We start from the raw sequence: 27,014 nt of genomic DNA, 5'->3' as shown, positions 1-27,014 counted from the left end.
GTAACTCAGCGAGTCATGTGGCATCTCTGGATTGGTGATGTTTTGGGTTGGGACCCTTCTTCTGAATGATTGCGGTGGGGAGGAAAAACTGGAAGAGAGGTGGGGTTGGGACAAAGCCTTTGATAGGTGGATACGGGGGAGTGAGACTTAATTTGCCAGATGAGTGGACAAGGGCCAGAGATGAAACAATGGCTAAAGGATGAGATAAGAAGAGACGAGAGATGTGAAGCCAGAGGAAGGGATTTAAGTGGAAGAGGGAAGCGGTTGTCGCTGGTTAGTTACCCAATATTCATACCATTGGGTTGGTAGCTACCCAAGCAGAATGTGATGTGCTGTTCCTCTAGTTTGTGTGTGCCCTTATTCATGTAGTAGAGAAGGCCCATGGGCCAGAAAGGTCATTATGGGAATGGGAAGGAGAGTTTAGATGGTTGGTAACCTGGAGATCTGGCAGGCCTTGGCGGACCAAGTACAAGTGTTCAGGGAAACGGTTGCCGCATCTGTGCTTGGCCTCACCAACGTACAGGAGGCCTCATTGAGGGCACTGGATGCAGTCAAATGAAAGTAGCAAGTGCTTGTGTTCAGGGAACAAATGCACTGTGCCATGATCAAGGTGAATAAGATGGAGGCTTAATAACAAAATGATTGATTTAGAAGACAAAGTATTTTTGAAGTGAAATTACTTTGAATAGAATTTTGGATTATTATAATAAATCCCTTCCACAGCTGGTAGAGCTGCTGCCTGAAAGCACCAGAGACATAGGTTCGATCCCAACCTCAGGTGCTGTCTGTGCAAAGTTTGCATGTTCTCCGTGTAACCGCATGAGTTTCTTCCAGTTGCCTCCCATATCCCAAAGCCGTGCGTGTCAGTAGGTTAGCAGATTAATTGGCCACTGTAAATTGACCCTCGCGTGTGTGGGAGTGGATGAGAAAGCTGGATACCATCGGCCTAGTGTGAATGGGTGATCGAAGGTTGGCATGGACATGGTGGACCAAATGGCTCTTTTCCATGCTGTATGACAAGACATCAGGACAAATTATTGGCCTTACACACACGCACATGCAGTCAAATTATTTATTAGAAACAGAAACAGACGGTCAAAGGAGGAACATTTCAATTGTTGATGCACAATTTATTCCTCTTTTAATAAGAATGAAATCCATACAATAGTTCAAAGAAAGGCTGGCATGTTTATAAGGAACCTATCAGCCATATTAGGAAGTCATAAGCTGCTACATAGCCTACAAATAGCCCTTTAAAGTAATTAAAACAGAAAATGCTGGATATACTCAGAAGTTTAGGCAGCATCTGTGGAAAGAGAAACAGTTGATGATTCTGGTTGAAGATCCTTTATCAGAATTGGGAAAGAGAAGATGTAGTTCTGCAGGGAATGGATAGGACAAAGAGAATATTGCTGATTGGGCGAGGGGTTAAAAAAGAGAGAGTGCAGTCCTTTGTTCATAACAGGATTGAAATGAGGACAGTCAGAGATTGAGAAATCAGACAAAAGGGATGCAAGATTTGCAAACTATGGAACAACAGGATGGGGCCCACAGGTCAGGTTGCACTAATGTAGAGAAAAACACTGTGCCAAAATCTTAGAGCGATCATCTGTCCCATTTAGACACAGAGAAAATAAGATGCCTGAAGCTGCAGAATCAGTTCTCGAGGTTGTAATTTAACACAAGGACTGCAGATGCTAGTTTACAAAACAAAAAAAGGCATGTGTGACATTTTGGGCCAGGGCCCTTCTTTGGACTGAGGATGTGTCTCTAGTCTGAAGAAGGGTCCCGACCCAAAATGTCGCCTAGCCACATTCTCCAGAGATGCTGTTTAATCTGCTGGATTGCTCCAGCACTTTGTGTCTTGATTCCAGAAGGTTGTAACATACCCATGTGGAAGATGAGAAGCTTGAGGAACAGGACATGTTAGACCGCATTGTAACTGTGCAGGAGGCCACAGAGAGCTAGGTCAGAGTGGAAGTGGATGGAGAATTATAGAGGCAGGTAACTGGAAGACCCCCTTCTGGTGTGAATGTAGATACTCTGCAAAGTGGTCACCCTATCCATCTGTGTATGTTATCTCCAACATAGTGGAGACAATATTATGAACACTGAATGCCATGCACAAGATTAAATGAGGTGCAAGTGAATTGCCACTTCATCCTGAAAGACTAGATCCCAGGATGACAGGAAGGAAACATATGAAAATCTTGGTGATATTATAGGAACAGAATAACAGACTGGAGAGTCGTGAAATAAATTATCTCTGCGCAATACTGGAAGGGGAGGGAAAGGAGAGAAAGATGTACCAGGCAATGGCATCTTGTTGAAGGAAATAAGATCACGTGATAGGAGCAGAATTAGGCCACACTCGGCCCATCAAGTCTACTCCGTCATTCACTCATGGCTGATCTATCTCTCCCTCCTAACCCCATGCTCCTGAACTTCTACAACTTAACTGCCTGCATTATGGCCTGGTTCAGTGACTCAAATGAATGGGATTACGGAGGGCATACACACTGTCAGCATCAAAGATACACACAACCCTGTCCATGTTCTAATTTCACTCATACCATCAGGGAAGAGATGTCTGAAGACTGTCCATCAGATTCAAGATGAGCCTATTTCCAACAACCAGCAAACCTTTGAACACCACAACCCACTAACATCAGCTATGAGCTTCTATAAACTGTCTTGGATTACACCAAGGACTGTTTCTTTTTGGTTATTATTTTATGATTGTTTATTTATGTGCATTGCATTTACAATCTTGTAATACTGCTGCACGTTAGAATCTCTTGTTCGTATGTACCGGCACTGGAACAATTAAATGCCCTTGACTCCGCCTGACCCACTGAGTGTTTCCAGTGTCTTCTCCATCTACCTCAGATTTTCAGCATCTAGAGTCTTATTTTTGTTTATTTTCACTTGGTCTTGAAAGCAGACCGTGGAAAAGAAAATGTTGATGAACTAGTTCTTGTGCGTTAGCTCACAGGTCTCACTTCTGAAGGTCCCATGATATTACTCTCCCAGCTCTCAAGAGCCAACACACACTTTGGCAGCGACACGGTGGTGCAGCAGTAGAGTTGCTGCCTTACAGCGCTTGCAACACTAGAGACCAGGATTCAATCCCGACAATGGGTGCTGTCTGTACGGAGTTTGTACATTTTCCCCATGACCGCGTGGGTTTCCTCCCACACACCAAAGACATACAGGTTTGTAGGTTAATTAGCTTGGTATAAGTGTAAATTGTCCCTCGTGTGTGTAGGATAGTGTTAATGTGCAGGGATCGCTGGTCGGAGCGGACTGGGTGAGCCGAAGGGCCTGTTTCCGCGCTGCATCTCTAAACTAAACCAAAACTAAAGTAACTTTGGAAATTGATTTTCCTCCTAACCCAAGCTTTGAAAAGTAGGCGCCCTTGCTGGGAATCTAGAGACCTGCAATTTTGCATTGGGTCGGACGGTGGGAATTCTCAAGTGGAAATGGTGCAGGGTCAAAGATAAATTTGTAACATGATGAAGTCAGTTAGTCATTTCATTATTCTTGAAGCAGTTAAATGATAACAATCTTCAGATCAAGTAAACAGATTTAGATTCCAGAAGGGACTGTTTATTCTCAAGATAACTATGTATCGTCTCGGTATCGTCTTTTTTTTATTTTTTGTCTTGTTAAATGTATGTCTTTGTCAGTTTTTTTATTTTTTTTTTTTAAGCTGTGTATATGTGGGGGGTGGTGGGGAGGGGGGGGGGGGGCTGTGGGGGAAACCGTTAATCTCTTCCCTGTGCGGGGACCCGACTATTCCCTGTCGGGTCTCGGATGTCGTTGGGCCTAACATCGTGGAGCCGGCGGCGACCTCCGGCCGGGACTAACCTGAGGGCTCCAGTTGCAGAGCCTGCGGAACTGACATCGCGGAGCTGGCCAACTTCGGAGCGGGAAGAGCTGTGGTGGCGCGCGGCTGCGACTCGACTTTTGGAGTTCGGAGGCACCGGCCGCAGACCCGGTGGACGGGAACATCGGGAGCTCGCAGGTCCCTGGTGGGAGACTGCTTTTCCGAGCTCCGCAACGGCGACTTCTCCCGCTGGAACCGCGGGTTTAAGGACATGGAGCCGGGGCCTAACATCGCCCGGCGTGGCTTAAACGGCCTCAGGACTTACCATCGCCCGCCGGGGGCTTTAACATCGGAGCCCCAGTTCGCCTCGACGCTGCAGTTGGACTGCTGGACCACGGGAGAAGGAACAAAGGGAAGAGATAAAGACTTTGCCTTCCATCACAGTGAGGAGATGTTGGAGACTCACTGTGATGGATGTTTATGTAAACTATGTTAAGTGTGGGTCTTGGACTGTGTTTGTAATGTAAAAAAACTGTAGAAATGGAATTTCGTTCAAACCCAGGCTTGAATGACAATAAATAGCATTCTATTCTATTCTATTCTAAAGATAATTAGGTATTCTCATTAATCAGCTTCCGTTTACTGATTGGAGAGACCATGATTCAGTCAACTGAAAGTACCCACATTTACATAGAATTACAATGCAGAATTATTAAACAGATTACAGATACATGGAAATAGATCTTGTGATTTAAAAAAAAAAAAAAAAAAGACGTGTGGGCATCTTTGGCAAGGATGGCATTCACTGCCAATCCTGCAGCCACTGAGAAGGTAGTGAGGAGCTGCCTGCTTGTTTTGCTCTTCCCACAATGTTAGTGAGCAGGAGTTGAAGGATTTAGATGTCAGCTTCTTCCAAAGAAAATTAAATTTAGCACCAGAGAAAATATTAATTTGATGAATTGTCTGATGAAGGGTCACAACCCAAAATTCACCTATTCTTTTGAATTGGATTGAATTGAATTAGCCAAGTATGTATATACATACAAGGAATTTGCCTCCAGAGATGCTACCTGATCACTGAGTTGCACCAGCATTTTGTGGTGTATCCTCGGTGTAAACCACCATCTGCAGCTCCTTTTTACTTTATCTTGTTCTTCTGGAAAAATAATGTTGCAACTATTGACCTTTGTTTCTCGAGTGGCTATTCACTTGAAAAGAGCTGAACGACTCACAACCACTGCATGCTGGCTTATCCTTCCCCACTCACTAACTGCAAACCTAACCAGTGTCTGTCCCTTCTTGGACTGTCCACACTGAAATTAGAGCTGGATTTTGGGACGACCATACTCCACATTGCTTAGTATTACATAAATCCGTATGGGCGGCACAGTGGCACAGCTGCCGTCTCAGCCCGTGACCTGGGTTTGATCCTGATCTTGCATGCTGTCTACGCAGAGTATGCACGTTCTTTCTGTGACTGCGTGGGTTTTCACGCGGTGCTCTGGTTTCGTCCCACATCCCAAAGACGTGCTGGCTTGTAAGTTAATTGACCCGCATAAATTGCCTATAATGTTTAGAGGGTGGATGAGGAAATGGGATAACATGAAGGCAAATTGATGGTCAGTGCAGACTAGGTGGTGCAATGGACCCGTGTCTTTAACCCAAGTTACACTGCTAAACCATGCCAGGGGTGTGTGGTAAATAAAACGTTGATGACGTTTTACTAAAATTATTGAACACATTTATTTCCCATTCCCATCTCCACAAATGGAGATCTGCTCAAGCACCAAATCGAACCCGGTGTTGTTACAGACAGTCTATGCTAAATTTGACCACATCATCAACATCTAAAACATTTGGACATGTATGTGGATCGTAAAGGTTTAGAGGGACATGGGACAAACGCGGGCTGGTGGAACTAGTCTCGATGAGGCATCTTAGTTGGAATAGGCAAGTTGGGCCACAGGACCCATTTCCATGCTGTATGACTTAGTACACATCAAACCTGGCTTGTGTTTAATTTAAAACCTAGTTCAACACCAAATACGCATTTAGAATTAAGGGTCTACGCAGTCACATTGAAGGGTCTGTGCAGTCATATTTAACAAATGATCCTGATCTGCGCGAGGTATTGAGCCAGTCCAGTACAGCCCGGGCCAAGCACACTCCAAATATTTCCTCAGGACACACATCAGAGCAGCAGGTAGTGCACAGCTACAAGAGTCTGAACAATGTATGACAGATTGATTTCTCCCTGGTGTTCTGGTTACCTCCTGCATCCCACAGGCATGCTAGTTGGTAGGTCAACAGGCTACTGTAAGTTACCCCTAGTGTAGGTAGTTGCCAGCAGAACAGGGAGAGTTAATAGGTTTGAGAGAGAGGATGGGATATTAGGGAATAGTTTAGTTTAGAGGCATAGCACTGAAACAGGCCCTTCGGCCCACTGAGTGCACACTAACACGATCCTACACATACGGGACAATTTACAATTTTACCAAAGCCAATTAACCTGTAAATCTGTATGTGTTTGAAGTGTGTGAGGAAATACAAGCACGCAAGGAAAACCCATGCAAGTCACATTGAGAACATGCAAACTCCGTACAGGCAGCATCCATGGTCATAATCAAACCAGAGTCTCTGGTGCGGGATGGCAGCAACCCTATCTCTGCGTCACCGTGCCGCCCTAGGTGGATTGAAGGGGGGGGGGGGGGGCGGATTAAATGAAACTGATGGGAACATTGAGAGCTGGCAGAGACTTGATGGGCTAAATGGCCTAGTTCTATTTGTATGAAAACATGAGGGGACATCTGGCCCAGAGCCCTATACATGAGGCTAGGGCTTAGGTTGAGTAGCCTGTTTCTTAATGAGAAGCACAATATCCCTCCAGATGATTTCCAGGCTACAGCAGCACAAACATGCATCACTGCCAAGTATTGTTTATGTAAACTGATTATAGTTAATAGCGCAAGCTGGCTATGCATCCAGGTTCCCACCCAAATAATAAGTCAGAGGAAAGATAAAGAACAAAATAGGAGTTGCACATTCAAAGTCTTTCAAAACCATGCTTCACTTGTTTACATCAACCAAATTCCAGAGATTCACCTCCTTGCCACGTCTACTTCTTCCAGCACCATCAGAAGTTAAACTGTAACCATTACCTTTATATTTCAGATAGCAAAACGCTCTCATGCAAAGAAAATATCAGTCAGCCACTGAACTGTACAATAAACCATATTCCATGGAGGCACAAGGAAGAGCAAACGCTGGAAACTTGAGCAAACGCTGGAAACTTGATCAAACCACAAAGTATTGGATTAACTCAGCAGGTCAGGCAGCGATCTTTTAGGTCGGGCCTCTTATTCGGACCGTATTTCATACTGGGTCGATTGTATTGTTTATTTTTAGAAACAATATATCTTACATTATAATACAAAAGTAAACATCTTGCTTTCATAGAAACGTTATCCATGACTGCAGGATATAATTACAGGCAATTAGGTAGCATTGGACCCCCCGTCACTATTGCAATGAGCTGAGACACAGCTACCAGCTTTACACACAAGGGTCTACAGTGAAAGACAGTGGCAGGGTTGCTGCCTGACAGCGCCTGAGACTCCAGTTCAATCCCGACTACAGGTGCTTGTCCGTGTGGAGTTTCTACGGTCCCCCTATAACTGCGCGAGTTTTCTTCGGGATCTTCGGTTTCTTCCCACACTCCAAAGACGTACAGGTTTGTCGGTGAATTAGCTTGGTACATTTGTAATTTGTCCCTAATGTGTGTACGATGGTGTTAGTTTAGAAATAAAGCACGGAAACAGGCCCTTCGGCCCACCGCGTTCACGCCAATCAGTGATCCCCACACACCAACACTATTTTACACACACTAGGGATAATTTATATTTATAGCAAGCCAATTAACCTACAAACCCGTACATTTTTGGGGTGTGGGGGAAAACAGAAGATCTCGGAGAAAACCCATGCAGGTCATGGGGAGAACGTTCAAACTCTGTACAGACAGCACCCGTGGTCGGGGTCGAATCCATGTTTCTGGCGCTGTAAGGCAGCAACTCTACCGCTGCGCCATCGTGCTGCCCGTTAATGTGCGGGGATCACTGGTTGACACGGACTCGTGGGCCAAAGGGCCTGTTTCGGCGCTGTATCTCTAAACTAAATGACAAGTTATCCTGGATTACTTTTTGCATTGGTGATGATTTGACACTGGCCTGGACATCAGTGGCCTGGACATCAGTGAGAATGTCTCTGCTTTCCCTCCATCCCCAAATACTGACATGTGATTTTATTTTAACCGAGACCTCACAGAACAGACGTGCAAATGAAAACATTACAAACTTGATCATACTACCAATAACTAAAAAATACACACCTCATTTTCTCCAAGAATAATCAACATGGAATGGCTAAGTGGTACATTTTCAGAGGAAGAGCCGATCCTGGACTGACTCTGGACTCTGGTCCTGACCACGGGGGGAAAATGGATGAGGACTGGCCAAATTTTGTGCCTTCCACCACAGTGATGAATGTGGATGTTTGTGTTACAGTTTTATTGTGGTTGTGTGTTCTTTATTATTGTATCGCTGCAGACAACCCAAATTTCCACCAGCCTGGCTGTGTGGCAATAAATTATATCTAATCTAATCTATTCTAATTAACCTATTAAATGTCAGATCTGTTACCAGATTTCATAATTCACAGAATAAATCCATACGTCAAAATCTTTCACTCTAACTATTCCTGTGACATGCCTTTGGTTAGTTAAATGATTTTACTACACACAATTTTTAATGTATAGGAAGGAACTGCAGATGCTGGTTTAAACCGAAGATAGGCACAAAATGCTGGAGTAACTCAGCAGGCGAGTACCCCCAGTCACGGGTACCATGTAATCCCGTGCTACCTGCTCCATGGTCGGCTAGTCGGTGACTAAACCGTCTCCCCCACCAGGTGAGGAGAGGGCTGTGGACCCCCAGCAGGACCAAAAACAAGACCCGGTTAAGGGCGGATGAGCTCCCAGCAAGCCAACGGCCATCCACACTTTAGTGGAAGTTGCGATCACTGTAGCATCAGGGGTGGAAATCCCGGAGGGGGGGGGGGGGGGGGCATGGAGGGCATGTTCCCCCCTCTGTTTTGAGAGGTGGAGGACATCCCCCCCGAAGTTTTTGTAATCCGGTGAAATCTCCGCTTTCCGCGAGACAGTGGAGGTGGGACTGCTGATCGAGGGCACCGATAGGACGAGAGAGACGTTGGTCAGCAGGCAATAGGGGCGGGACATGATGATTCAGCGCGATCATTGGAGGAGGGAGGAGTAGGGGGGGGGGGGGACTGAGTGCGGTGATTGGAGGAGGGAGACGTGCCAAAACACTCTCGGCACAGACCTGCGCCTCATGGCCAGAGACGTCAGGAGTCAGACGGGAGCTGTGCCCCCCCAGCCCATAGCCAGTGTAGAGAAGCAGCGCTAAACCCAGCTCAACTCTGCCTGTCCCGCCAGGTTAACCTACAGCCCTGCCTAGGCATGCGGGAAATATGGCCCAGGTTTACAGTCAGCGCGGAGAAGCAGCACTGGTGTCCCGTCAGTCCAGGCAGGGCTGTAGATTAACCTGGCGAGACAGGCAGAGTTGAGCTGCATTTTTACGCTGGATTGAGCCTCCGATTATAATAATAATAATAATAATAATAAACTCAGCGGGACAGGCAGCATTTCTGGAGAGAAGGAATTGGTGACGTTTCGGGTCGAGAACCTTCTTCAGGCACTGGTGTGAAGAAGGGTCTCGACCCAAAACGTCACCATTTTTATTGGGTTATTGTTAAGAAAAAGGTGGGTAATTATGCCATTTGCAGAATTTCCATGAACATTTTCTGCTGGGTTGATGCAACAGCTGGAGTGATCTCCAGGTCGAAGCTGAATTTGTTCCATGAATAACATTTATCTGCATAGAATACTGCAACTCCCTCGTTAATTCAGAATGATTTGGTGCTAATATAGTGCACATGCAGTTAAAAATCATGATTAAAAAAAATATATATATTTCTGCTCTGGAATAGTTCATAGTTGTGAAATTGATGGCAAAGAATAGACTTGATGCGCCGAATGGCCTAATGCTGCTATCACATGGACATGCTTGTGGATGAGTATTTAAGTTCAACAATCCCATTCATTGTATCCAAAACTTCAAAATCACCAGCCACGTAATACACTTTTTTTTTTTAATTAATGTTTCGCTGAGATGAAAACTAATATTATTTCTCAGGCAAGGATGTGTCTGCACTTGTCCATCTTAAAGTTGAAAATGATTTGCAAAAAGAGAAAGGGAGTTTCAGAATCAAAATGCTCATGAATGCAAGAAAGTCAATTAAAGTCAGAAAATAAACCATACTGAGTAGAGGCAGTGTGCAAAGGAATTTCACAACCAATGATTCACTATTTGATTTGTAATAATATTGATGAACAGTAGGGCGGCACAATGGCACAGCGGTAGAGTTGCTGCTTTACAGCGCTCGCAGCGCCAGAGATCCAGGTGCGATCCTGACTAAGGGTGCTGTCTGTATGGAGTTTGTACGTTCTCCTCATGACCACTTGAGATTTCTCCGAGATCTTCGGTTTCCTCCCACTTTCCAAAAACGTACAGGTTTGTAGGTTAATTGTCTTTGTGGAAATGTAAATTGTCCCTTGTGTAGTGTTAATGTGCAGGGATCGCTGGTTGGTGCGGACTCGGTTGGCAGCAGGGCCCGTTTCTGCACTCGATCTCAAAACTAAAAAGTAAACAGTGCAGTACAACCAATGTGTGCCTAGCAGAATCCAACAATCAGTGACGATGGAAATGCCCATGTGTTTTGGAAGAGCTTGAGAGAGTTAAATACCAGGAGAGGCCAAGCGCAGGAGGATCATCATTAATACAGCATTTTGGGCATCGTATTGAAGCAGTAACTTAAATCATGGGTTCACGGCCTGATCTGGAAGGCAAGTTGTGGCACATGTATCCCCAGATATTACTTCCAAGGCTGATCAGTAGCAGTGCAAACTTGAAATACCCTAGTTGAGGAAGGTACTATTGCAACAATTAGGCAGCTACTTGGATAGGATAGGTTTAGAGCGACATGGGCTAAAAGCAGGAAGGTGGGAATAGTGTAGATGAGGCATGTTGGTCAGCATGGGCAAGTTGATCCAGTTCCCACACTGTATGACTAGTTCTATAGAGCTTGTTCTTCAGTAATAGCAATTGAGGAGCTGTCAAATTTAAAGCGTACAACAAAAGCATCAAGGTTCCAAGTACAGAGAGAGATCCATCTCAGCCCTAAGGTTACACAAGGATTTTAAGGCACACAAATCACAATCAGGGTGAATGCACACCAATCTAGGGGAATCAAGAATTAAGGGACATAGGTGTAAGGTGAGAGGGGAAGATTTAATCGTAACCCGAGGCGCAATGTTTTCACACAGAGGGTGGTCTTCTTCTTCTTGTGTATGGCGTGCACAGCCTAAAGTTGTACGACAACTTGTTCTATTCGATCTTATTTGATTGTGCACGCCGGGTAGATTGCATTCGTCGAAACAGGGCGGACCACGTGAAGGCTGCAATCTTCCACCCCACAGAGGGTGGTGGGTATACGGAACGAGTTGCCAGAGGAAGCAACTGGAGGCAGGCACAAGAGCAACATTTGCAAAGACATTTCAGCAAGTGCATGGATAGGAAAGGTTTAGAGTTAATATGGGCCTAATACAAGCAAATGGGACTAGGTTAGATGGGGCACCTTGGTCAGCATGGCTGCATTGGACAGAGTTGGATAGATTGGCCCGTTTCCCTGCCATTAGACCACAATCAAACCTCCCTGTGACAAGATGCTCCAAAAGACTTTCAGCCCCTAGAATAAATTCTTCCTTACAACCTTAAATGGTTGTTCCCTTATTCTGAGAGCTCATCTGTTCATTCTGAACCCTCCTATGAGAGGAAACATCTTCTCACTGGTCGGAAACTGGAGAGTTAATAAGCCAGGATGAGCAATTTGTAATTGGTGGTGTTCCCACACTCCTCCAGTCCTTATCCTTCTATATTGTAGAGGTTGCATTTGGCCAAGCAATGGTGTTCGTGACTATTTCATGTTAATTTGAAATTCAATAAATAGTAGGAACAGATTTACACATTTTTGCTTGTTTCAGGAAGTGGGCAACAATATACCAAATCAGAAGTAAATTGGTTAATCAGTTAATATATCAAACTTCAAAACAATTAATGACAATTTAAGGCTGCAAGTTCCTTTTTTTTTTTAAATTCCTCATTTGCCTGTTCAAAGACCAAAAAGTTAAATGAACCATTGAGAGCCACAAATTAAGACATTTCATACAATGCACCTATCTCAGAAAATCCACCTGCACAGGGAATTTCAGGGAACAGTGTTGATCATTGTGCAGTGTATTTTTTGATCTCTCAAGAGGTTTCGACACTTTGACAGACTTGAATGCCTCCAGAAATGGGTCTCCAGCTTCCAGGAAAGTGGATGAAGCACAGCATGAGTCACAATTCTAATGAGTACGAGAACAGACTCAAAATACTGCACAATCTACACCCGCTGTACATTTGACATTAAAACCAATCTATGGGCCCAAAGAATGATACACCAGCAGATCTGGAGAAAAGATTGAAGACAGTGTAGACAGTCGCAACCTTTTCTCCCCTGGATGGAAATATCAAATTAGTATCAAATTAGTATTGAGGGCAGAGCTTTAAGGTGAGAGGGGTATAGTTTTAAAGGATATGTTCAGGGAAAGTTTAAAACAAAAATCAGTGGCGAGTGACTGGAATGTGCTGCCAGGGGTGGGGGTGGAATCAGTTACGATAGTGACATTCAAGAGACTTTTGGATAGGCATGTGGATATGCAGGGAATGGAGGAATATGGATTATGTGCAAGCAAATAAGTGTTAGTATTGGCATAATGTTCAGCACAAACATTTTCGGCCAAAGGGCCCAATACTGTACTAGGTTCTCATACTGTACTGGCCTATGTTCTATTATACATCTGTACATTCTATTTTAGGTGGTCCTCAATCCTTGTAGACACAATAGGTTCCCATCTGTTGACATCATAAGTTCCAACCTTCCTCGGTCTTTTGGCTTACTTGAAAATGTGTCCAATTCCGCCACCCTCCCCTATTTATAAACAAAGATTACCTCGTGTTTCCACTACAACATTTGTAATGAAAGCATGACTCATTAAGTCAAAGGGGATATTAGCAAAGATGGAGCCAAATATTCAACACTGTTACATGAAAAATAACTGCATTTGTACCTTTTAATATAACAACTACTAAACCAGGGAAAGAAAAATGATATTTCTTTCACCAACTGTACTCATTCAGACCAATCTAGCTTTCAAACTCTGTCACATCAATCTTCACAAATTCCAAGCATAAAACCTTTCTATGAAGCAGCAAAGCAAGTCATCACATTTACATTTCAAAGCACGTTTCGCATCGCTTGGTGGTTTTCTGACTGGAGTTGAGAAGCTCTGGATTCCAGTCTCGCTGGAGACACGAGCTCTGATCTCCAGGCAGATGCCTCTCAGTGCAACGGTAGAGCCACATAGGTCAGGAATGCCTTCTTTCAGATAACGCATTCATTACATCCTCCTCCGTTCTCTCAGACAGGCTCGACATATCCCAAGGCACCATCTTGCAGAGGCAAAGAAATGACCCAATGTCCTGGTAAATATTTATCACTGAAATCAATGTATCCACAAAAAATTATCAAGTCATCGTCATGTGGCAGGCTATCTGAGATTGCCGTGTGTGATGTTTCCTACATTACACAGTGACCTCACTTCAAAATGACTTCCAACTATGCCGTGCTTCTGGACATGAAAGACTGTACATAAATAAAAGACGTGGTCATGTGCTGAACAGTACTGGAATCTGAACTGACATTGCAGATGTCGATCTAGATTTCAGTATTTTCAGTTTTATCTCAGATTTTAAAAAAAAAAGTTTTTAAACAGAATTTGCCATTTCCTTTGATCCCGACCTTTTGGCTACACTGCATGCAAAGGAACAGAAGTGAGAAACTGCCCACAGCTTTGCTTCCAACAACGTTCAAAGACTGCTACCGAATTGTATTCATGCTTCATGGATTAAGCACGTGATAGGGATCCTAACATTGTGACAGATTGTTTCCCGTACTCAAACTGAAAGTTACTTTCAAACCTGCAGTTACCAGTTCTATTGTGACCTTGGTAATTACACACAATGCTCCGAAACTGTTAGGCAGGAACAAACTGGGAGAGTAACACCATCAATACGACACTTAAAGACCACCAGCCATAGCTTTCAAAGTAATCTTTCACTTGACGAACTGTTCCTTTCTAAAAACAAAATCACTGCAGAAGCTTGCATTGATGTAGAAACAAGGAACTGCAGATGCTAGTTTACCAACAAATGTCACAAAATGCCAGAGTAACTCAGCGGGTCAGACAACATCCCTGGAGAACATGGATGGGTGACTTTGGGAGCTGTATCTTGAATCGATACCAATTATATGTAGGGGCTAGTTGAGCAAAACACAAAGTGCTGGAGGAACTCACCGGGCAGGCATCATCTGTGGAGGGAATGGACAGATGAACGAGTTGGACCCTTCTTCGGACTGATGGAGTAGGGGGGAAAAAACAGATGGAAGGTATGGGTGGGGCAAAGCCTGGCAAGTGATAGGTGGATATAGGTGAGGGGGTGTAGGTAATTGGTAAATGGGGAATGTGACAAAAGCTCAAGGTGAAAAGGAGGCAAAAAGTTGGCAGGTGAGAGATGAAGTGGTGTGAATTGTGAAGCCAGAGCAGCAGATATGGGTGGAATGTGATGGGAAAGGTAGGGGACTCTGGAATGGGAGATAAGTGTACAGAGGAGAGGGTGGTTGGAGAAATGTGTGTGCACGCCAGGATGGCAGAGGTTATTACTCAAAACTGGAGAATTTATTAGGCTGCGAGCTGCGCAAGCAAAGTACAAAGTGCTGTTCTTCCAGTTTGTGTGTGGCCTCACTCTGGCAATGGAGGAAGCCAAGGAGAGAAAGATGGGTATTGGAATGGGAAAATCTTGTCTCTGTACATTGCCCCTAATTTGGAGGTTTGGGGTAAAATCTGGGAGGTGTTGATGATAATTTGTGGAAATAAACAGAAATGGGATTATTGTAGGAATAGGACAAACGAGTGGTTGATGGTCAGCAGGGACTCGATGCGCTGAAGTGCCCATTTCCCTGACCTAACTCTTTATGATTCGAGAACGTTCTCGTGTGACAAACAAGCAGTTGCAACTCGATTCTCACTTTAAAGGTGCAGTGAATATTCTTCCACAATCAGGGTAAAAACAGGTAATGCAATGAAAGTTACATTTACAACACTTGAATTGTTTGGTTTTAACTGACAGGAACCAATAAAACGCCTCAATATTGAGGGGGGGGGGGGGGGGGGTAAAAAAAAAAAGTTGTATTTCTCCCCCCACCCACGATAATGCAAAATAGAAGCGAGACTTTGGTAAGGTGGTTCAGTCTGAAGGACTTCACTCTGAGGGTGTGGCATGTAGCAGAAATCCTGTGGGCAATTTTTTTTGTCGGTTCCAGCAACTAACCCTATGCATAAACAAAAAGCCGGAAAATAATGACTTTGGTCAAAACAGAAAGTTTAGAAAATGGACAAGTTTCAACGTGTAAATAAGGGAAAGAGATCGAGAGTCTGTGGAATGGTGCAAATGAGTGTGTGAGAACGAACATCTCTGTGGTAGGGTGGGGTGGAAGCCTGGAGGTGATGGATGATACAGATTCCTATTGATAGAGAGGATATTGTTAATTGCAACCGCCCTGGCTGAAGGAGATGTAAATAGAGGGAGAACATCGAGAGGGGAGAAAATGTTGCTAAAGCCGAGATACTGGAAATAAGATAAAGGAGAATGCAGGGAAAGTCCAGCTGGGCAGACAACATCTGTGGAGAGTGGGGGGCGGGGGATATTAGTTGTATCAGAGATGGTCAAAATCCAAACTGCTGGAAGAACTCAGCAGATCAGGCAGCACCTAGTGCCTTCCAGAGACTGGAGACACAAGAAACTGCAGATGCTAGAATCTTGACCAAAACACAAAGTGCTGGAGGAACAACAGATCAGGCAGCATCTGCGGAGGGAATGGACAGACAATGTTTCAGAGCGAGACCCTTCTTCAGACTGACTCACTGCACCCCTCCTGCACATTGTGCATTACTTCATCCATTCCAATTTCCCTGTTTGGTAACAAAGTCAATGCTTTCTTCAAAAGGCATAGAAATGTGAAAACACACACCTCCCGATTCAGGGCCAGTTTCTTCCCAGCTGTTATCAGGCGACTGAATCATCCTACCACAACTAGAGAGCAGTCCTGAACTACTATCTACCTCATTGGAGACCATCATACTATCTTTGATCGTACTTCACTGGCTTTATCTTGCACTAAACGTTTTTCATGTTATTATCTTGAGCATGTATCAGTACACTGAATGGCTCGATTGTAATCATGTATTGTTTTTTCCATTGACTGGTTGGTTCCATTGACATGCAACAAAAAGCTTTTCACCGCACCTCAGGGCACGTGACAATAAACTAAACTAAATTAGGAGCAGCCACTGAAAGCAGGTTTTGAAGAATTCTATGGATTGTCACATCAGTGTCCCTTATCACCATCAATGTAACTATCTAGCAGGTTTCCCCACTCTTGGAGCCAACCCACAACAATGAGAAACGTTACAAGTTTGACTCCTGATCTGTGCTGTTTGTAGGTTTAAGCTGGCCAAAGTTGACTGGAAAGATACCCTAGCAGGGATGACAGTGGAACAACAATGGCAGGTATTTCTGGGAATAATACAGAAGGTGCAGGATCAGTTCATTCTAAAGAGGAAGAAAGATTCCAATGGGAGTAAGGGGCGACCATGGCTGACAAGGGAAGTCAGGGACAGTATAAAATAAAAGAGAACAAGTATAACATCATAGCAAAGATGAGCAGGAAGCCAGAGGATTGAGTAATTTTTAAAGAGCAACAGAAGATAACTAAAAAGGCAATACGGGGAGAAAAGATGAGGTAAGCTAGCCGAGAATATAAAGGAGGATAGTAAAAGCTTCTTTACGTATGTGAAGAGGGAAGAATTAGTTAAGACCAAAATTGGACCCTTGAAGACTGAAAGGGGCGAATTTATTATGGGGAACAGGGAAATGGCAGACGAGTTGAATAGGTACTTTGGATTCGTCTTCACTAAAGAGGACACAAACAATCTCCCTGATGGCCAGAGGATCTAGGGTGACAGAGAAACTGAAGGAAATTCACATTAGGCAGGGAATGGTGTTGGGTAGACTGATGGGGCTGATAAATCCACAGGGCCTGATGGTCTGCATCCCAGGGTACTTAAGGAAGTGGCTCTAGAAATCGTGGACGCATTGGTGATCATTTTCCAATGTTCTATATATTCAGGATCAGTTCCTGTGGATTGGAGGGTAGCTGATGTTATCCCACATTTTAAGAAAGGCAGGAGAGAGAAAACTGGGTATTATAGACAAGTTAGCCTGACATCAGTGGTGGGGAAGATATTGGAGTCAATTTTAAAAGATGATATAGCGGCACATTTGGATAGCAGTAGCAGGATCGGTCCGAGTCAGCATGGATTTACGAAGGGGTATTAATGCTTGACTAATCTTCTGTAATTTTTTGAGGATGTAACTAGGAAAATGGACGGGAGAGCCAGTGGATGTGGTGTACCTGGACTTTCAGAAAGCATTTGATAAGGTCCCACATAGGATATTAGTGGGCAAAATTAGAGTGCATGGTATTGAGGGTAGGGTGCTGACATGGATAGAAAATTGGTTGGCAGACAGGAAACAAAGAATAGGGATTAACAGGTCCCTTTCAGAATGGCAGGCAGTGACTAGTGGGGTACCACAAGGCCCAGCGCTGGGACCGCAGCTATTTACAATATATGTTAATTATTTTGATGAAGGGATTAAAAGTAACATTAGCAAATTTGCAGATGACAAAGCTGGGTGGCAGTGTGAACTGTGAAGAGGTTGCTATGAGGATGCAGGGTGACTTGGACAGGTTGGGTGAGTGGGCAGATGCATGGCAGATGCAGTTTAATGTGGATAAATGTGATGTTATCCACTTTGGTGGCAAAAACCGGAAGGCAGATTATTATCTAAATGGTGTCAAATTGGGAAAAAGGGGGAAGTACAATGGGATCTGGGGGTCCTTGTTCATCAGTCACTGAAAGCAAGCATGCAGGTACAGCAGGCAATGAAGAAAGCAAATGGCATGTTGGCCTTCATAACAAGAAGAGTTGAGTATAGGAGCAAAGAGGTCCTTCTGCAGTTGTACAGGGCCCTAGTGAAACCACACATGGAGTATTGTGTGCAGTTTCGGTCTCCAAATTTGAGGAAGAACATTCTTGCTATTGAGGGAGTGCAGCGTAGGTTCATAAGGTTAATTCGTGGGATGGTGGGACTGTCATATGTTCATAGGATGGAGCGGCTGGGTTTGTCTACTCTGGAATTTAGAAGGATGAGATGGGATCTTATTGAATCATATGATTATTAACGGTTTGGACACACTAGAGGCAGGAAACATGTTCCCAATGTTGGAGGAGTCCAGAACCAGGGGCCACAGTTTAAGAATAAGGGGTAAGCCTTTTAGAACGGAGATAATGAAATACTTTTTCACACGGAGAGTCAGTGGATTTCTCTGCCTCAGAGGGCGGTGGAGGCTGGTTCTCTGGATGCTTTCAAGAGAGAGTTAGATAGAGCTCTTAAAGATAGTGGAGTCAAGGGATATGGGGAGAAGGCAGGAACGGGATACTGATTGTGGATAATCAGCCATGATCACATTGAATGGCAGTGCTGGCTCGAAGGGCTGAATGGCCTACTCCTGCACCTATTATCTACAAGTCAGGAGATTCTTATCCATAATTAATTAGCATCAACCTAAAAGGTGAACCTTGATTCTCATTTGGCCAATGTCCCATCTCCTCTAACTAAATGAATATTTCCAGCATTTTTGCTGTCTTACTCCAAAGATCCAGCATCTGCACCCAATTTGCTTTTTTTAAATTTAAAATAAATAAGTTTCTGATTAAGCTCGAGGACAAATTTCTCAGCAGTGACTAAATGCAAAATCTTATGTCAGCAGACTGTTCTCTGCCTCACACCCATTGCATGGTCAGTGGGACTGAGCATCAGAGGCAAGAGTACATTGTGCAGATGTTACCACACGGACCTACAAACCAGGGATGAATTTCAAGTCAATAAATCGCTTCACACACACGTTTTTAGTTAACTGCAGCAAGCAGTTACACAGCCATACATCTGCTAATGTTATGTGGAAAACTAAGCCATTCTCCTGTTTGGATTACAGGACCAAATATTTTTTAAGAGGCAGTGGAAATTTGCTCATCAGTTGTCAAATAAACAAGATCCAAATCAGGGCATGAGTTGACATATGCACCGTGCCAAGGCAACACAATTCTGAATACATAACACAAACCTTTGTTTGGACCAAAACCAGTTCATCATCTTTCTACATATCTATGCACAAATGGGGAAAGATAAACTCTAGCACGGCTCCACTGGCTCAGTGAGTTTATCCAAATAGTTGCTAAATTGGGAATATTTAGCAAACTCCCAGCCTCAACGATGGGCTGTTAATTGCTTTCATTGCTTAGCGAGAAGAGTCACCAAAATGACACAATTATGACAATGCTTGACTAATCTTCTGTAATCTTCTGAAGGGTTCAGAGGGCTACAGGGCATATGCAGGGAAATGAGACAAATGCAGTTTGCCAACTTGGTCAGAGTGGACAAGGTGGGATGAAGGGAATGTTTCCATGCTGCACTGCTCTACGGGTCTATGATCTTCTCCGCTTTAGGCTTGCTTTTCTACTGGTGGCCAGAGGGTGCTGAGAGATCTTGCAGAACAATGGCCATAGCAAAGCCAAATGTGTCACATTCAAAACTACCAGAGTCAAGAAAACCAACCTATCGTTTATAAATCGCTTCAGCAGATTTTGTAGACCACAACCTGCTGGCAAAATCAGCCCACAGCACCTGCCTTGTAAGGGGCACTTATCCATTATTAATATCTATTAACCACAGTTCCATAGAATAAAAGGAATAGCATTTGCCTGTTCTGGTCATGCATCTCTCATCCTCACACTCTGAGAACTAACTCAACTTCACAACTCGTGTCAATTAGGTGATAATCATTGATCACAACTCTGGACGGGGAACACCTAGAAGCAGCTTAACTCAACATGCGCTTCCCAATCAGAAAGTGAGCGGAACATTCAACGTCTGAAGTGCGGGAAGACATAATGATGCTCTGCAGTCTTTCTGTTGAGCTGGTCCAGCAAATATATTATACACCATCCCCCATCCACATCTGATCCAGTGACTAGGTTCTGTTCTGCAGTGTAGTGTTACAACACTGGACACATTAGTACAGATGTCAGAGGTTATGGGTAGAAGGCAGGCGAATGGGGCTAGGAGGGATAGATCAGCCATGATAAAATGGCAGAGTAGACTTGATGGGCTGAATGACTTAATTCTACTCCTATCCCTTATGATATGTGCTGGGTTCCTTGGTGCAGTGATTACACCATTGAGGGCACAATATAGGCACCTGGATGCACATTGGAGCTGAAATCCCACTTTATGTTTGAATACACTTTTGTTTTTACACCTTGAAACTGAATTGATGGCTGAAGATTTCCACTGTACATTGGTATATATGACAATAAACTAAACTCAAGATGAACACAAATTGGCTCACTGTCTTATTGATGCAAATCTGGTCTATATGCGACTCCAGTCTCAAGCCAATATAATGGAATTTGATATCAGGAGATCCAACAACCACATGGTTATATCCAACAGTTAAAAAGGATCTTGAAAGACGGCAGCTCGCTTTGAATTGTGTAGCTCATCACCGATTATCTCAGATCAATAGAGGTGGGATTTACAGGTCTACTTAAGAAGCACAGAAAACAGCAGTAAGCCCTGCAATCCTGTCCAACTATCAACACAACAACTAATCATGTACCTCAATACTACATTTCCTAGGAGTCTGAAGAAAGGTCTTGACCTTTCATCTATCATCTGTCTGTTCCCTCCACAGATACTGCCTGACCCACAGAATTCCTCCAGTATTTTGCTCAACATTCCAGCTACCGCAATTTCTTGTGTCCCCCGTTACATATGGCATAGAAATGTATCTTTTCATTCAGTACATTAGGTTTCTTGGTCTCCACGTCCTTCTGTGGGAGCCTACTCACAGGCTCTTCATCCTCAGAGTGAATTAATCTCTGTCCACTTGCCCCACAGTTTCTTGATTAGTAAGGTTGGCAAATATTATTGGGAGAAGGCAGGAGAATGTGTTTGAGAGGGAAAGACAGATCTGCAATGATTGAATGGTGGAGTAGACTCGATGGGCTGAATGTCCTATGACTAATGAATATAAACCCAAGACTGTGATCTCCCCCTTTCAGACACCATAGTCAGGAGAAACATCCACTCCTATCCAGGATGTCGAGGCCAGTCAGGATTTTTTAGATTTTCAATGAGACTCCCTCCTCGTTGGTCCAAACTTTAGGTTGACTAAGTTTGTCCTTACTAATCTCACCAAATGTGGCATTATTCAGGAATCAATCTGATCAACCTTCATTGCACTCAGCCTGTAGGAAGGTTATTCTTTCAAGAACACAGAGACCAAGATAACAACGACAGCCAGCCAAGCATGGTGGAATGCAAAAGCAGTGACCTTACATTGTGTGCATTCAGGTAAATTAGGCACATATTTACAGCTGCAGCGTGTAAGGAAGGAACCAGCAGTCTGGAGAAGGGTCACAACCCAAAATGTTGCCTGTCCATTCCCATGACAGATGCCGAGTTCCTTCAGCACTTTGCATTTACTCAAGACTCCAGTATCTGAAGTAACCTGTTTATCATGGTCACTTCTTGGTCAGAAGGTTACATTATGCAAAGCTCACTCCAGAGATCCTGGCAAATATGCTACAGTAAGATTTCACTGGTGCATTGAGGTAACACCACTGGGTGAGTGGTTGAGCAACGAGGATGTTGTACCCCCAAGGATGACGTATCCTACTCTCTACTTCAAAGTGCAACATGGTCCTCCTTGTGCCCTGGCCAATATTTATCACTGCGCCAACAATGCTTTGAGAAAGAAAAAGTTAATTATCATAGTGGTGCAGTGGTAGAGTTGCTGCCTTACAGTGCCAGAGACCTGGGTTCGATTCTGACTACAGGTGCTGTCTGTATGGAGTTTGTACATTCTCCCCATGATCACAGAGGTTTTCACCGAGTGCTCCATTTTTCTCCCGCACTCCAATCAATTAATTGGCTTTGGTTAAATTGTAAATTGTCCATAGTGTATACAATAGTGCTAGTATAGGAGGTGATCCCTGACTGGCACAAACTCATTGGGCCGAAGGGTCTGTTTCTCCAAAGTCTAAAGTAAAGTCTAAAGTCATTGCCATTTGTGCAAACTTGCTATGTTTAAATTAACTGCCACTGCTAAAGTAAACACTTTGCTTTAAAACACTCGAGGGCCAAACCGAGATCATGAAAAATGCAGTAAATATGCAAGCTGTTCCTTTACCTTTGTTGGATTTTGCAGGACCCCATTATTGGCTTATACTAAAAACATACACCTGTCCAAACTTGGATACAATCCAAATTTCATTTGCTAAGCCCTTAAGGCACAACGGGAGCAGAAATCAGCAAGTGTCAAACACACAAGGGCACTAGGGGTAATCCATTCAATTGCATCATTAAGACTTAAAGGTAAACCCTAAGAGCTTAATTACTTTCAGCAGAGATGTGGTAAGGTTGTTAAATGCACATCTGGGATTAACATTGCCTCCCAGATGATTTAACTCTGATGTACAATTACTCTAAGCAAGTCCCAAACTTCCCATCAATTGATTGTTCTTAGGCGAGATGTTTTGCAACCAAACCTTGTCACCTTCTTGATAGAGGTCAGACCTCTATCGTGTAGAACATCTATACCTACACAGTCTGTTCCCCTCTGTCACATTGCACAATCCTTCAAATATTATGAGCATTAAGATTTATGTGGATTTAAAAGTACTTTATGAAGGTCTTTGATCACCATTATATGGAAAACAAATTATCTCGTCAGCAGTACCTCTGAGAAAATGTGCCCATATCTCGGCACTCAAATCAGTAACTAAGCCGGTCACAAAGCTAAAGGAAAATGGGCATGGCAGATCATCACTGCATTTTTGTGTTCACGTCAGTAAATCGGAGGAGGATTAGACCGTCTCCAAGCTTGCTCCTCCATTTAACACAGTAATTGCTGATCACCCATCGTCTCTGCCAATTCCCCATTCCGTAATTTCCAGATTCTTTCAAAAATATATTCTCTTCCTCTTTAAACACCTGCTATCAGCTATCCTCCACAGCCCTGCAGGCGAGAAAATTCCAGAGATACTACTCAATGAACGTTATAATGTAATTGTCAAGCTATTCATTCCTTAAATCAAAGATGCTGACAATATTTGTGGTGGGTTGAATGAATGCAACTGAGTCATCAGTTGAGTCAATGAGGATGATGGATATGAAAGGAATGGAAGGATGTGGATCACGTACAGGCAGAGGAGATTTGTTTAACATGCATCATGCTCGACACAGACATTGTGGGTCTACGGCCGGTTCCTTTGCTTCTCTAGGCTAGAGTGAAGTGCAACATTTGCAGGCCTCATTATGGTGTGTGCTGATGACTTGTGGATTCTTGACATCAGCAGAAAACTTAGCACAAGGAGGTCAGATCAACTTCACACAACATTTATGGACATTAGTACTTGGAATCAGAAAACATATTTCTCACAATTTCATACATAGCAGCTAATCACAAAACTATTTACAATAGTCATATCTCGGCAACTCCGTTGACTCGGCAGAAAAGAATTACAACTGGAAAACTATATATGTGTTGGAAGGAACGGCAGATGCTGGTTTACCCTGAAGATAGATATCAAATGCTGGAGTAACTCAGCAGTTCAGGAGGCATCGCTGGAGAGAAGGAATAGGTGACATTTCGGGTCAAGCCCTTCTTTAGACTGAGTTAAGGGAGATGGAAACTAGAGAAATGAAAAGGTACAAAGTCATGTATGTGCATTACTTGGCTGCTCTGTGTCAACTTAAACAATGAAAGTTGAGGAGTTTAAGAAAACGAATAAGGGTTTTGAAGGAAACCTCCAGCCTTTAATGATGGGTCTGACTTCCCTTGAGCCATGAATAGGCCTCTCATTGACTTCTTGTGATCAATTGTTTGAATTTGGCCCTCTGGAATTCCGAACTAAAGCAACATCCAAATGAAGTCCTTTGAAAGTTTCACTTAAGCAGAAAACAGAAAGCAGGTGGAATACATGTTACTTTTAACCCAGATCAACAATGTCATAAGCAACATTAATGAACTTCATGACAATACAGCACCACTATTAAAATGTAATTTAAAGTTATCCTTAATTTATCCAATCATTTCATGAAACTTCACACAGCAAGGAAGGTTGTGACCTATGAAGTAAATCACTATAATTTCTTCGTGAGTATACAGCTGTAGAACCCAATTACTACAACAGTAGTAATATGATACAATTAATTGTAGCACATCCTAACACTTCAGAAATTATTCTTTAGAGCACAGTAGATCGCAAGTGTGATTTTATAGATGTGTACAAGATCATGAGTGGAATAGATATGGTAAATGCAGTGTGTAGGAAAGAACTGCAGATGGTGCGTTAAATCGAAGATAGACACAAAATGTTGGCGTAACTCAACGTTCAGTCTGAAGAAGGGTCTCGACCCAAAATGTCACCAATTTCTTCTCTCCAGAGATGCTGCTTGCCCTATTTGGGTAAATGCTCAGAGTCTTTTCCCAGGGTTGGGGAACATCAAGAACTAGAGGTTTAAAGTGAGAGGGCAGGGCTTTGGAACCCATGAGCCAACTTTACACACAGAAGGTGGCACATGTATGGATCGAGCTGTCAGAGGAAATAGTTGAGGCAGGTGCAATAACATAATTTTAAAGACATTTGAACAGGTACGTGGATTGGAAGGATTTGGCCCATGGTCTTGCGAATGGGACCAGCTTAGATGGGGCACCTTGATCGGCATGGACAGGATGGGTGGAAGGGCCTGTTTCTGTTCTGTAGCACTCTATGACGAGGGTAACACGGAGGTTGCGATTTGGTGACATGGTCTTATGTTGTTGCATTTAAACACTAATGCTGCAGCACAAATCCAGAATCCAGCCTCAATGTTTCTCCACCATGGAAGGCAATTGCAGGACATATCACCCCTCACCAATATGATGGAAGAAACTAATCCCAAGTGGTACAAAACCAGGCCCTAAATTTACAGAGGGACATTATAAAAATATTTTTTAAAGACATATGAACATTCTAAATCAGAAAGCATTCTAGATTTAGGATCATAACTATCAGTCAAAAATATCATGATCTTTATTTGAAACTATTTTTGGTTCCCATCTAAATAAGAATTCTTCACGTGCAAGAACATAAACAACATGTCACAGTCAATATAATGTCATTGCTACTGCCATGAGGAAGGTGATACAGGATCCCAAGAACTGTGACCTCCAGGTTCAAGAACAGCTTCTTCCCAGCAACCATCTAGCTCCTGAACACTGCATCTCCGCGATGGCATCTCTGGTTGCACTCCAGACTTCATTTTTGTGGCACTATTATAGTTTACCATTATAATTTATTGCTTTTTGATTATTATATTTATCTATGTGTTATTGCATTTACGGGCCTGTTAAGCTGCAGCAAGTAGAAATGTGTGTAGGAAGGAACTGCAGACATTGCTTTACACCAAAGATAGACACAAAAAGCTGGAATAATTCCGCGGGTCAGGCATCTCTGGAGAAAAGGAATAAGTGATGTCTTGGGTCGAGACCCTTCTTCAGACTGACTCTTTTTGTGTCTATATTCGCAAGTAAATATTTCATTGTTACATTATCAATACATATGATAACCATTTGTGACCTTCTCTCCCGATTCTCTTTTACCCCCATTTTGTCTCTACTCTCTCTGTCATATCTACATGCATCTATGGCTCCACTGAATAGCAACAAATAGCCCTTTACGTTCAAAAAAAGTGATTTTAAGATATTTTCTCCTCATCCAAGTATACACTGGCCATGACCAGCTACGTCCAGAGTGAGGTTTACAACCAGAACATGTTTGAGGAAGGACTCCGACCCAAAACGTCACCTATCCATGTTCTCCGGGGATGCTATCTGACCTGCTGAGTTACTTCAGCACTCTGTTCTTTTTAATGTTTAATTAGTTGTGCTGTACTACACAAATGGATATAATCAGAAGACAAATGTCCATCCAGTTTTAAAATAAACAAAACTCTTTAAATAAATTAAAATACAAGTTCCTAATGCAAACCAGTTTCTCTTTTGTTGTTTATGCAAATCATCAAATTGAGGCACTTGGAGTAACTGAGGAACCAAAACCTCTCCAGCCCTAGAGAAACATCCTATTCATCATTTACAATACCATCTTCCAGACATAAAACAGCCTCCTGACTAAATGCCACAAACAAACTCAGCAGCAGTTAGCAACCCAAATTCCACCCAAGATTGTCAGATAGTTTCATGCATGGGTGGAATGCAACCCCAGGCCAACTCCAGCGTTGGGCCACACACTGATTGCCATTCAATCACAGGGTGCCAAATACAAGTCAGCATGGCATCATACACAATGTTGCAATCTTCCTGGTTTCAGATAAATCATGGGGTGCTCATTGCACCACTTGGTGAACGACCAAAGATCAAAACCATAGGTGTCATTACATTGTACCTCATCACAGCACTCCTCACATTATTTCAACATCTGAAACTTAGGATCAACATTGGGGGCAGTCACTTAAACCTCAATGGAACAAGTTTGCTGTACAGTTGATGACCAATTAGACTAATTACAGGAACACATGGATTTTACATTTGCAATAATGACAGCGACATCAAGTTAAAACTAACATTTACTGCAGCTGAAATTGAACTTAATTATTTCCTTCCCCAAGCAGGATGAGCAAAAAGTCGGCAGATGCGGTTAGATCAC

The 27,014-nt window shown here is 43.3% G+C and overlaps 1 protein-coding gene across 1 annotated transcript in view; it reads right to left on the bottom strand.

Annotated features, from left to right (window-relative positions):
- LOC116982018 (protein HEG-like) overlaps window positions 1–27,014 on the bottom strand; it is a 79,468-nt gene that overhangs the window by 51,436 nt on the left and 1,018 nt on the right. The window lies entirely within an intron of this gene.

The sequence above is a fragment of the Amblyraja radiata genome, chromosome 16, assembly GCF_010909765.2.
Source record: "Amblyraja radiata isolate CabotCenter1 chromosome 16, sAmbRad1.1.pri, whole genome shotgun sequence".
Lineage (NCBI taxonomy): Eukaryota > Metazoa > Chordata > Chondrichthyes > Rajiformes > Rajidae > Amblyraja > Amblyraja radiata.
This window is presented reverse-complemented; position numbering and strand designations above follow the sequence as displayed.